This window comes from Nerophis lumbriciformis, linkage group LG10 (genome assembly GCF_033978685.3).
Source record: "Nerophis lumbriciformis linkage group LG10, RoL_Nlum_v2.1, whole genome shotgun sequence".
Taxonomy (NCBI): domain Eukaryota; kingdom Metazoa; phylum Chordata; class Actinopteri; order Syngnathiformes; family Syngnathidae; genus Nerophis; species Nerophis lumbriciformis.
This window is the reverse complement of record NC_084557.2, coordinates 36,264,418-36,276,569: the sequence shown is the minus strand read 5'-3', so window position 1 is coordinate 36,276,569 and position 12,152 is coordinate 36,264,418. Positions and strand designations below refer to the sequence as shown.

The following is a 12,152-nucleotide window of genomic DNA, read 5'->3' as shown; positions in this document are numbered from 1 at the left end:
AGTCTTTTTGGACGTCACCACATCAAAAAATCAACACAAGATGTCAAAACGGCCAAAACTGTCAGGTGCAGGGAAGAAAAAAAGAGAAAAGAAGAGGAGTAGAAACGAGAAAAGACAGAGGTAGCAGGTAGGTAACGTTAGCCTACATGAAATTATTTGTCTGTTACAGAATGTGATAGTAACCTGGCTTTTTAGCATTAAGCTAATATTACATGATTCGGCAATTGCTAATCAATAAATAGCTAGTTCTGTTTTAACGTCGGGTTAATATTGTGGAGGGGGCTAAATTATTATGGAAAATAATAATGTAACGTTAGGTAATTACTGTACTCCCACCTTACATTCCTCAGGGACATTTGTATTAGATCTTTTAAGCAGGTGTTTTTTGTTTACATTGTTATTGCCTTCTGGTTAGCTAATGTTTGCCCTGCAGGTAGTAGTCACTTGTCCACCCCTTTATATATTAGGTATAGTTGTAAGTAAAAAAAAAAGGTCAAAGACAAAGCTATTCGGTTTCTTGTGAGTATATACACTTCACTGCCGATGTGGGGGGGGGGCGCCACCTAAAATCTTGCCTAGGGCGCCAGATTGGTCAGGGCCGGGCCTGACTACACCCCAAATGTTCTCAAACTACGCACCGAGTTCAAAACATCCATGAATGAACTCTACAAACGAGGATACAGACCGGCTTTGCTTTACCCTGCTCGACTACGCATCACCATGCCTGGCGGGGAGAGGAGGTGACTCCTGTCGACCTCGTAGGCTGACAAATTTGTCCAAAGTCTGAACATTCAGTAAGCAGATATTTCATCTAGCTCTAAAATTCTGCACTTTTGTTGGCATATCGTACACTTTGATTTTTCACTTAGGATTACAATTGCAGTGAGTGTGTTTTTTGCAATACATTTTATTTTTTAGACTTAAGTTAAGACTACGGACGTAGTACTTTAATTTTTACTTGTTTTGTTTGATTTATTTTCCTGTTCTACTTTCTACGTTCTACCTGGTATTTTGAGGGGAGGACAGATGCATAAGCTGTCACTGAATGTCATGTCTGACCCAGGCAGGTCTATTCCTCCACTGATGACATTACTGGACAAGTTTGGGTAATTATCAGGTTATAAGCTGAATATCCCAAAACTTTTTTACCACTATTAAGCAGGATGAATGAGGATTTTTTGCGTTGGTCTTTTCTCGCCTCGTCTCTCCTGATATGAATATTAACCAAGTATTAGTGATATTGTTATTATAAGCGCTAACGCAGACAAACTATTTATAGCACCGACGTGATCACAAACCTGTGTACAATTTCGACATGATTGACTAGCAAGGTGTTTTGTCGTTTCCTTGCTCCCTGGAAGTTTATTGTAGATCATAAATCATGCATCTCACCTGGACAGAAGAAGTCTGAGGACGTATTCTGACAAGTTGGTATTTTAATTTTTACCAGTTTTGGTTTATTTATTTTCCTGTTCTACTTTTCCTACGTTTTGGTTACTACAACTATCAGCCAAATTTGGCATTGTTGAAACTTGATATATGCGCTGCGTGATTGTCGCAGCATTTATTTCGTATACCTGCTTTCAGCTAATTTCAGATATGGTTCTAATTCTCTTTCCAATATGTTAAGTTAAAGTTAAAGTACCAATGATTGTCACACACACACACTTGATGTGGCGAAATTATTCTCTGCATTTGACCCATCACCCTCGATCACCCCTGGGAGGTGAGGGGAGCAGTGGGCAGCAGCGGTGGCTGCGCCCGGTAATCATTTTTGGTGATTTAACCCCCAATTCCAACCCTTGATGCTGAGTGCCAAGCAGGGAGATAATGGGTCCCATTTTTATAGTCTTTGGTATGACTCGGCCAGGGTTTGAACTCACAGCCTACCGATCTCAGGGCGGACACTCTAACCACTAGGCCACTGAGTAGTATATATGTGTATATATATGTACATGTATAATTGTAATTGTATTGAATTATTTTGTACTACATTTATCACAATTTTTATTTGTTATTTTATTTATTTTAGCATATTGTTTACAGTGCTTTTCATATGCGAGAGCAGAGTTAGGGATGTAGGAAGTAGTGAATATGCTGGGTGCTGTACTGACACCCTGGCTGTTCAGGTATAACTTACTGCTGTGCCTCGGTTTAAGCTAAGGGGAAAAGGGATGTGGGGAAGGATTTTTTGTCTTTTTTGTTTGTGTGTGTTTTCTAGTGCGTGTTCGTGAGACTTATCTTATCTTTTGGTGTGCCACTACTAAATATTCATATACACATCTTGTCGAGCAATGTCAAACTTAATTATCGGGGGAGAGGGGTGCCTTTAGCGGCGACGTTTACTCGCTAGACCAGCAAACAATTCATGAATTACTTATTTGCAAAAAAATGAAGATTAAAATTGTCTGTCTCCAAGAAACCCATCTTAGGCCTTCTGACCAAGCACGGCTTCAAAGGGACTGGGTTGACCAACTTTACCATTCCACCTTCTCAAGTAGGACAAGAGGGGCGGCTATTCTCATACATAAATCTGTTCCATTTTCAATGTCGACAGTTATATCGGATCCAAACGGCAGATATGTCATTGTCACGGGAAGCATTGGTGGCAACAATTTGACTCTAGCTAATAATTATGGTCCTAACTGGGATAACGAATAATTTTTCAAAAAGTTTTTTTTTTCCGTCTGAACTTAAACTCTACTAGAGATGTCCGATAATATCCGCCTACCGATATTATCGGCCTGCCGATATTATCGGCCGATAAATGCTTTAAAATGTAATATCGGAAATTATCGGTATCGATTTTTTTATTAACGGTATCGGTTTTTTTTTGTTTTTTTTAATTAAATCAACATAAAAAACACAAGATACACTTACATTTTGTACACCAACCCAAAAAACCTCCCTCCCCCATTTACACTCATTCACACTCATACACACAAAAGGGTTGTTTCTTTCTGTTATTAATATTCTGGTTCCTACATTATATATCAATATATATCAATACAGTCTGCAGGGATACAGTCCGTAAGCACATATGATTGTGCGTGCTGTAGGTCCACTAATAGTACTAACCTTTAACAGTTAATTTTACTCATTTTCATTAATTACTAGTTTCTATGTAACTGTTTTTATATTGTTTTACTTTATTTTTTATTCAAGAATTTTTTATTTATTTATTTATCTTATTTTATTTTATAAATTTTTTTAAAAAGGACCTTATCTTCACCATACCTGGTTGTCCAAATTAGGCATAACAATGTGTTAATTCCACGACCGCATATATCGATATCGGTTGATATCGGTATCGGTAATTAAGCGTTGGACAATATCGGAATATCGGATATCAAGCCATTATCGGACATCCCTAAACCCTACCCATCTTGTGCTTGGAGGTGATTTTAATTGCTGCCTTGACCTGTCCTTAGACCGCTCTTCTACTAGAAATCTCCACCCTTCAAAATCAGTCCGAGTCATCCAGACCTCTATGGAGTAGTATGGCATTTCAGTCACCTGGCGCTTACTTAATCCTAATGCCAAGCAGTTTTCCTTTTTCTCCCCTGTACACGGTACCTTCTCTTGGAAAGACTTATTTCTCATTGACAATAGACTAATACCTTCTGTCTGCTCTTGCTCCTATGGTCCAATTGTTATTTCTAATCATGCAACAGTTGTTGTCGACATCTCTTTCCCAGGCAGGTCAATGTCCCGCTCTCCCTAGTGCTTCATTCCCCTTTTGCTCTGTGAGTCAGATTTTATTACGTCTATTAATAACAGTATCGACTTGTTCACCTCAACCAACGTGAGTGAAGAGGTCTCCGCATCGACAATTTCGGAGGCATCCAAGGTTTATCTATGTGGGCAGGTAATTTCCTATTCTGCCTACAAAAGAATGTCCAGGCCCTGACGGATGTCCTGCTGAATTGTATAAGACCTTTGTTGACAAACTGTCCCCACTTTTATTGAACATGTACAATGAATCCCTCCAAACAGATAACCTTCCTCCCTCGCTGTGCCAGGCTACCATATCTTATTTGCTAAAAAAAGATAAAGATCTTCTGCTATGCTGTAACTATCGCCCTATCTCTTTACTGTGTGCCGATGTACAACTCTTAGCTAAGATTCTTGCAGCTCAAATGGAAACTGTTGTGTCCTCTATTATTTCTACAGACCAAACTGGGTTTATCAGGGAAAGACAGTCCTTTTGACAATGTCAGGCTCCTTCTAAATATTTTATATTCCACTTCGACATCTTGCATCCCAGAAGTTATCATCTCAATGGATGCCAACAAGGCCTTTGATCGAGTGGAATGGAATTATCTATTTTTTAACATTACAAAAATTTGGCTTTAGTCGTAAATTTATATTATGGGTCAAGCTTCTGTATACATCACCTCTTGCTAGAGTCCGAGCAAACAATGACTGTTCAGATTATTTCCCTTTTTCTCGTGGAACTCGCCAGGGCTACCCACTGTCTCCCCTATTATTCGCTATCGCCATTGGACCCTTGGCAGTGGCCATTAGGTCCAGCCAAATGCCTGATATTTTGAGGGGAGGACAGATGCATAAGCTGTCACTGTATGCGAATGACCTATTTATTGTTAATGTTTGACCCTGGTAAGTCTATTCCTTCACTGATGACATTACTGGACAAGTTTGGGAAGTTATCAGGTTATAAGCTTAATATCGAAAAACCTTTTACCAGTATTGAGCAGGATGAATGAGGATGTTTTGGGTTGGTCTTTTCTCCCCTTGTCTCTCGCTGAAATAATTAATTGCATCAAAATGAATCTTCTCCCTAAATGTTTGTACCTTTTTCAATGCTTACCTATATTTATCCCAAAACATTTTTTCCATGATCTTGACTGCTCCATCTAAAAGTTTATTTAGAACAAAAATACTCCTTGAATTCGGAAAAACACTTTGCAGTTTGCCAGGGACTTAGGTGGGTTGTCTCTGCCAAACGTTTTATTTACTATTGAGGTGTTAACATCCGTAGCATGCTACAATGGTGCTATGTTAGCAACAAACCACCACCAAGGCTGCAAATTGCAACTCTTCTACCCTAAAGTCTCTTATGTGCTTTTCTCAGACTTTGTCACTGTTAGCTCAGTCTGATAATGCAATTGTTAAAAATTATCTTAAAATTTGGGTTCAATTTAAAAGACATTTTGACTCCACTCTGTGCCTCTCTCGTCGCCTACGAACTAAACCCTTAATTTACACCCTTTGTTATAGATATGGCCTTTGTAGCCTGGGAGCCTTCTTGGATTCGATACATTAGTGAGCTTTACATTATGAAACATTTGCATCCTTCGATCAATTAGCCCACAAATTTGGCCTTCATAGAAATCAGTTCTACCGATAATTGCAAATTAGGCACTTTGTACGAAAGCACTTCCCTGGTTTTCCCAATATTCCACCTGCAAGCCTGACAGATTATTTACTTAAGCTAAATCCATATTCCAAGGGCAATATCTCCAAACTATAAACAGACATCAGTACATGCCTCACAGTGACTGGTGATTTGCATGCAACATGGCCTTAGGCACTAAAAATAGAGAAAGATACCTGGGACCAGGTTTTGAAACAAGTCCACTCCTCCGTAGTCCACTGGTCCAAAAGCAAACTGACTCGCATTTTCCCTGGACTGGATCCAATTTGCAATAGCTTGTCATCAAGGAATAACCGATCTTACCCATATGTTTTGACCTGCCCTGCCCTGTCCCAGTTTTGGAAATATGTGTTTCTGTCACGGGCAGCACGGTGGACAGGGCTTGGTGCATTTGCCTCATGATACAAAGGTCCTAAGATTGATCCCCAGGCTTGGGGTCTTTCTGTGTGGAGTTTGCATGTTCTCCCCGTGACTGCGTGGGTTCCCTCTGGGTACTCCGGCTTCCTCCCACCTCCAAAGACATGCACCTTGGCATAGGTTGATTGGCAACACTAAATTGGCCCCAGTGTGTGAATGTGAATGTTGTCTGTCTATCTGTGTTGGCCCTGCGATGAGGTGTTGACTTGTCCAGGGTGTACATCTGAGATAGGCTGCAGCACTCTCCACGACCCCGAAATGGACAAGCGGTAGAAAATGGATGGACGGATGTTACTTTCACTCTCAGCTGTCACCTCAGTCCATATTAATCCCTCACCCATAGTGGCGTTTTTCAGAGTGGTACCTCCAAACATTTTGATTGCCGATCTATTTTGCCAATCTTGTGGCTTTTCTTAGCTTGCTTGCAAGGCGGGCCGTCCTAATGCGCTGGAAGAATCCCAGCCCTCCCTCTCACTCAACTTAGATAATAGATGCTCTGTCCTTCATGAGGTTGGAAAAGATCAGTGATGGGCGGTCAGGGCCAGTAAGGCCTTCTCTGCTGGCCGAACATATCCAGAAATCATGATCGAAATTAAAGATAAAAGTAATTTTTTAATTTACTTTCCCTAAATATCTAAAAGTATTTGTATTCTCTTCATGTCATATTATACTCCTTCCAGTGCTGTTGTTTTTAGTTTAGAGTTTTTATCCAATCAGAATTCAGCTAGCTTATGTTGCCATGCTGTACGAAATCTGCCCGAGGCCTTCAGAATGGTAAATGGTAAATGGGTTATACTTGTATAGCGTTTTTCTTACTTTTTTTTGAGGAACTCAAAGCTCTTTGACACTATTTCCACATTCACCCATTCACACATGCATTCACACACTGATGGCAGGAGCTGCCATGCAAGGCGCTAACCACGACCCATCAGGAGCAAGGGTGAAGTGTCTTGCTCAAGGACACAACGGACGTGACGAGGATGGTAGAAGGTGGGCATTGAACCAGTAACCCTCAGATTGCTGGCACGGCCACTCTCCCAACTTCGCCACGCCGTCCCTAGAATCAACAATGCGGGCGTCTGTGCACTATAAGTGAACGGGCACATACATACATACATCCGTTTTCTACCGCTTGTCATACAGTTGATAAATAATTGCAATAGCCAATCAGATCACAAGTTATTGTCAATAGCCTATCTAGGTAGAATAATGTTAACGAGACTGTGATTGGATACTCAATTGTCATTCCAAAGTGAGTCACCAATCACAAGTTGCAATTTCAATTTACTGAGGCAGGAAGTGTTGCGCCGTAGCCATACCGAACTAGCAGAGAAATCACTGATACTCACTTTTTCAACCCACTAAGAAGGAGAACAAAACGTTGATTAGGTGGCAGATATATATTTGCAAGGCCATTTTCAAGAAGATATTTAAAGAGAAACTACATCTTTTGAGAGACGATGTCGGCCAACCCCCAAATTGTGAGTTCAAATATTTTATTTCTTAATTTTTTCACGTTTAATATGTTTTTTGTAGGGATGTCCGATAATGGCTTTTTGCCGTTATCCGATATTCCGATATTGTCCAACTCTTTAATTACCGATACCGATATCAACCGATACCGCTATCAACCGATATATGCAGTCGTGGAATTAACACATTATTATGCCTAATTTGGACAACCCGGTATGGTGAAGATAAGGTACTTTTAAAAAAAATTAATAAAATAAAATAAGATAAATAAATTAAAAACATTTTCTTGAATAAAAAATAAAGTAAAACAATATAAAAACAGTTACATAGAAACTAGTAATTAATGAAAATTAGTAAAATTAACTGTTGAAGGTTAGTACTATTAGTGGACCAGCAGCACGCACAATCATGTGTGCTTACGGACTGTATCCCTTGCAGACTGTATTGATCTGTATTGATATATAATGTAGGAACCAGAATATTAATAACAGAAAGAAACAACCCTTTTGTGTGAATGAGTGTGAATGAGTGTAAATGGGGGAGGGAGATTTTTTCGGTTGGTGCACTAATTGTAAGTGTATCTTGTGTTTTTTATGTTGATTTAATAAAAAATAAATAAAAAAAAATAAAAAAAATTAAGAAACGATACCGATACCGATAATTTAAAAAACGATACCGATAATTTCCGATATTACATTTTAACGCATTTTTCGGCCGATAATATCGGCAGGCCAATGTTATCGGACATCTCTAGTTTTTTGTAATTTAAATTTTGACAGTACCACATAAGATATGTTTTAATTGCTGATGCGGGTTTATTTATTTTTAAATCCGCCAGAAGATAACCCGTTTTGTACACAGTTGAGGCGCTTCAATGTAAAGTAGTGCGTAAATGTGTTTCTGTATAGTATTTCCCCAGCAATGGTCATGTGGTGACTTGACATTGGAATAGGTCTTTTGTGTACATAGTAAAAGTTTTAGATCTTCGAGTTCATCTCATGAAAAATGGGAGCAAGAACAAAACTGTTACGTTTATATTTTTGTTCAGTGTACAGTATATACGGTACATACATATAAACCCAAATTTTTTTAACCCAATTTGGCCCCTGAGTAAAAAAGTTTGGGGACCCTGGCTTAAATATCATCAGTCTTTTGTTCCAGCATCCATGGTTTGATTCCCAGTCAGGTCATACAAGATAAACATTCAACTAAATCATAAGCAATCTTGAAAAACCAAAGTAAAGTTGTTTATTTTATTCTATTAACTTTTCATACAAAATATATTTTTTAAACAATTTTCCATTCCTATTACCAAAACATCCATCAAATCCCTTCAAACAACGATCCCTTTTAGCCACGCTTCCTGTCCGCAAGACGGTAATGAAAGTCGATTGACTGTGAACCCAACCAAATGGTATGTCTAAACAACACAGACACGAGTGGACGTTTAGCAGACTGTGCGGTGAAAAGAAATATTCTATCAAAATAATTCCATCTTTGTTGACATGTAACAAGTATGAGGTCATCACTGTGAGTCAGCGGTGTGACTCCCACACTGCCTGAAGCCTCTCAGCCCTTCACCTCCCACACTTCAACACTGTGAGGAAACCCTTCGCCGCCAGCTTCTAGGTATTTGTCCACACTCACGCAAGATGATAACCATCAAGTCCATTTATCAGTTCATATCGAACAACATTTGATGTAATCAACCAATACAACCACACTTTTTTTATATCATTGTATTAAAATATGACCATTAATGGACAAAAATATGCTTTCCCCAGCGAGTGGTGTTAAATTAGAGTTGAAAAAATGCCAACTCTCTTGTGGTTTCAGCACTATTTAGTGAACCACAGAGTCTCCAATAGCAGCAATGCACGTGGTCAAAAGAAGCAAATAACAACCAGGTTCTCTAAAAAAAATATACACAACCTCCTGTCGTAGTTTTTGTTAAGTCCACAAAATGGCAGTTACTGCATCATGAGTATCATGAGTGGTCGGCATCAGCAGCTTTTTTTTTTACGTCTGCATGCACAGTACTTTAAAATATTGGTATAGTTACCGTATTTTTCGGACTACAAGGTGCACTTAAAATCCTTTCATTTTCTCAAAACTCAACAGTGCGCCTGATGTACGGAATCATTTTGGTTGTGCTTACCGACCTCGAAGCTATTTTATTTGGAACATGGTGAAATAATAAGTGTGACTGGTAGATGGCAGTCACACATAAGAGATACACATGGACTGCAATATAATGGCAGTCACACATAAGAGATACATGTGGACTGCAATATGATGGAAGTCTCACATAAGAGATACGTGTAGACTGCAATATGACTCAAGTAAAATTGTATATGTTCCATTGAAAATATAGAACAGGGGTCGGGAACCTTTTTGGCTAAGAGAGCCATGACAGCCAAATATTTTAAAACGTATTTCCGTGAGAGCCATATACTATTTTTTAACACTGAATACAACTAAATGCGTGCATTTTTAAGTGAGACCAACATTTTTAGAGTATAATAAGTCTCTTATTCTTTTTAATAACATTGTTATTCTGAAGCTAACCATCAATAAATAAATTAATGCGACTTCTAGAACAGGTGCGGTTGAAAACAGATGGATGGATTAAAATGCATGAGAATGTTTTATATTTCCAATGTTATTGTGATTACCAGCGGAATTATTAATTACTTATTGTGTTAAGCAATGTCAGGTAAGATTAATCTGAGAGCCAGATGCAGTCATCAAAAGAGCCACATCTGGCTCGAGAGCAGTGACGTGCGGTCACTGGAGGTGGTCATGGAAAGAAAAAAAATGTAAAAAGAAAAAAAAATTATTAAATTGTTATATGTATTCAGTGATTATACTATAAAGTTATTTTCCATTTAACTTCACCAGTTTTAGATTATTTTTATTCAAAATCGCTGAATTTTCACATTTGCCGTTCAAATACTGAGAAGAGACGGTGCGGTGATCAGCAGCCAGTTGAGGCACGTCACTCAGTTGTGCCTCACCATGGATTGCGCAATGACTCGGCTAACTGCTGGCCTGCTGTGCAGTGAGACCGTGTTGCTATGTGAATTATATTATACATTTCCATAGTTTAGTTAGCTGAGGTATATAATGTACAGTGTATTTTGTCAACAACTGTATGTGTGTAAAGTATTTCTTGTGCTGAGCAATCATAAAACTGCTGCGAAGACGCACTGGCTGAGGCTCGCAGTAATCCCGCCTCCTGGTGGATAATGCACCCCCGCCGCAGAATGCACCCCCCGACGGGAGCGCCACACCAACCAAGGCCCACACCCGAACCCTCCAAGACCGAATCCACCCAAAAAAAGTCACTTAACAAGAAGCCAAAAAGTTCAAAAACAACAATGCTCGCGCCGGAGGAGCCGTGAACGACTGCAGGGACACAACATTAGGTACACCTGCAGACTGCAGCACGGATTTCATATTTTATTCATTCACAACTCCTCCAACACGAACACCACTGTTCCCGCACTTATAAGTAAAGGTAAGACCATAATAACCTTTTTTTTAATTATATGTGCTTTTTTGTGTGCTATAGTTTGTATGTGTAAAGTTAAAGTTAAGTCAAAGTACCAATGATTGTCACACACACACTAGGTGTGGTGAAATTTGTCCTCTGCATTTGATCCATCCCCTTGTTCAACCCCTGGGAGGTGAGGGGAGCAGTGGGCAGCAGCGGCGCCGCGCCCGGGAATAATTTTTGGTCATTTAACCCCCAATTCCAACCCTTGATGCTGAGTGCCAAGCAGGGAAGAATGCTGGGATGAGCTTTTAAACATAACCCGTTAACTGCTGCCAATCAAATGGTGAATAAGATACTCTTTAGGGTTCATATGTTTGTAAATCTGACTGTGATGAAGTCAGTGCCTCACCAGCCATGAACCTCACCGCACGTCACTGCTCGAGAGCCATAGGTTCCCTACCCCTGATATAGAACATTGCACACGGCGCTCAAAAATCTATCAAAATGTTTTAGTATGACTTTGGTAAGCTATGAAGCCACGCTTCTTGATGGATTGCACTGTGCTTCAACATACGAGTATTTTTATGGTGTGTGTATAAGGTAAGATATTTTATCTGGCGTTTTGTTTCGCAATATAATGCAAAAGCAACTTCTCTTACCTTCTGGTACCTGCTGATCTGTATTTGGGATCTGCATAAATCCTTAAAAGTGCACAAGTCCGCCTTTGTAGTCCGTAAGCTTCTTCTTTTTCTCTATCTCTTTGTTATGGGACATTCATCCTCCGCTGTTGCCAATTCTAATATAAAAGTAGTGTAAAGTTCTTACTTAAATCTGTCAGTAAACTTGCCATGAAAGCGCTAAAACATACCGGTGTAGTGAGTTTAAATTATTCACCCAAGGAACTTTAGTTATTAGAGAGTTCCGGTCGGACGGTTTTTCACGGGATACATTTCCGGCGTTGTTATTGCACTAATGAGCCACGGATGAGGAGATGCTGCTCCGTTACTGATTGAAGTCAAGTCTGAATGTCATTAAAACAGTTAGCTCCATCTTTTGACACTTCTTCCACTCCCGTCCTTGCACGCTACACCGCTACAACAATAATGACGGGGAAAAGACGCTGTCGAACGGGAGCCACGTAAATAAGACCGCCCACAAAACGGCGCATCCTGAAGCGACTGTCAGAAAGCGGCTTGAAGATGATCTGTAAAACATCATCTATGCAACATTTTGACCAAAGAACCACCATTACATGTTATGTAGACCACAAGGAAGTGTTTTCCATTTAGAATTTTTTTTTTATAATATGACCCTTTTAATGCGCTCTGTAATCCGATGCACCTTTTGTATGAAAAAAGACCCGAC

At 39.5% G+C, this 12,152-nt stretch overlaps 1 protein-coding gene across 3 annotated transcripts in view; it reads left to right on the top strand.

Moving 5' to 3' along the window:
- Positions 1-12,152, top strand: part of fibina (fin bud initiation factor a) — a 100,297-nt gene that overhangs the window by 25,589 nt on the left and 62,556 nt on the right. The gene's annotated exons all lie outside the window — the stretch shown is intronic.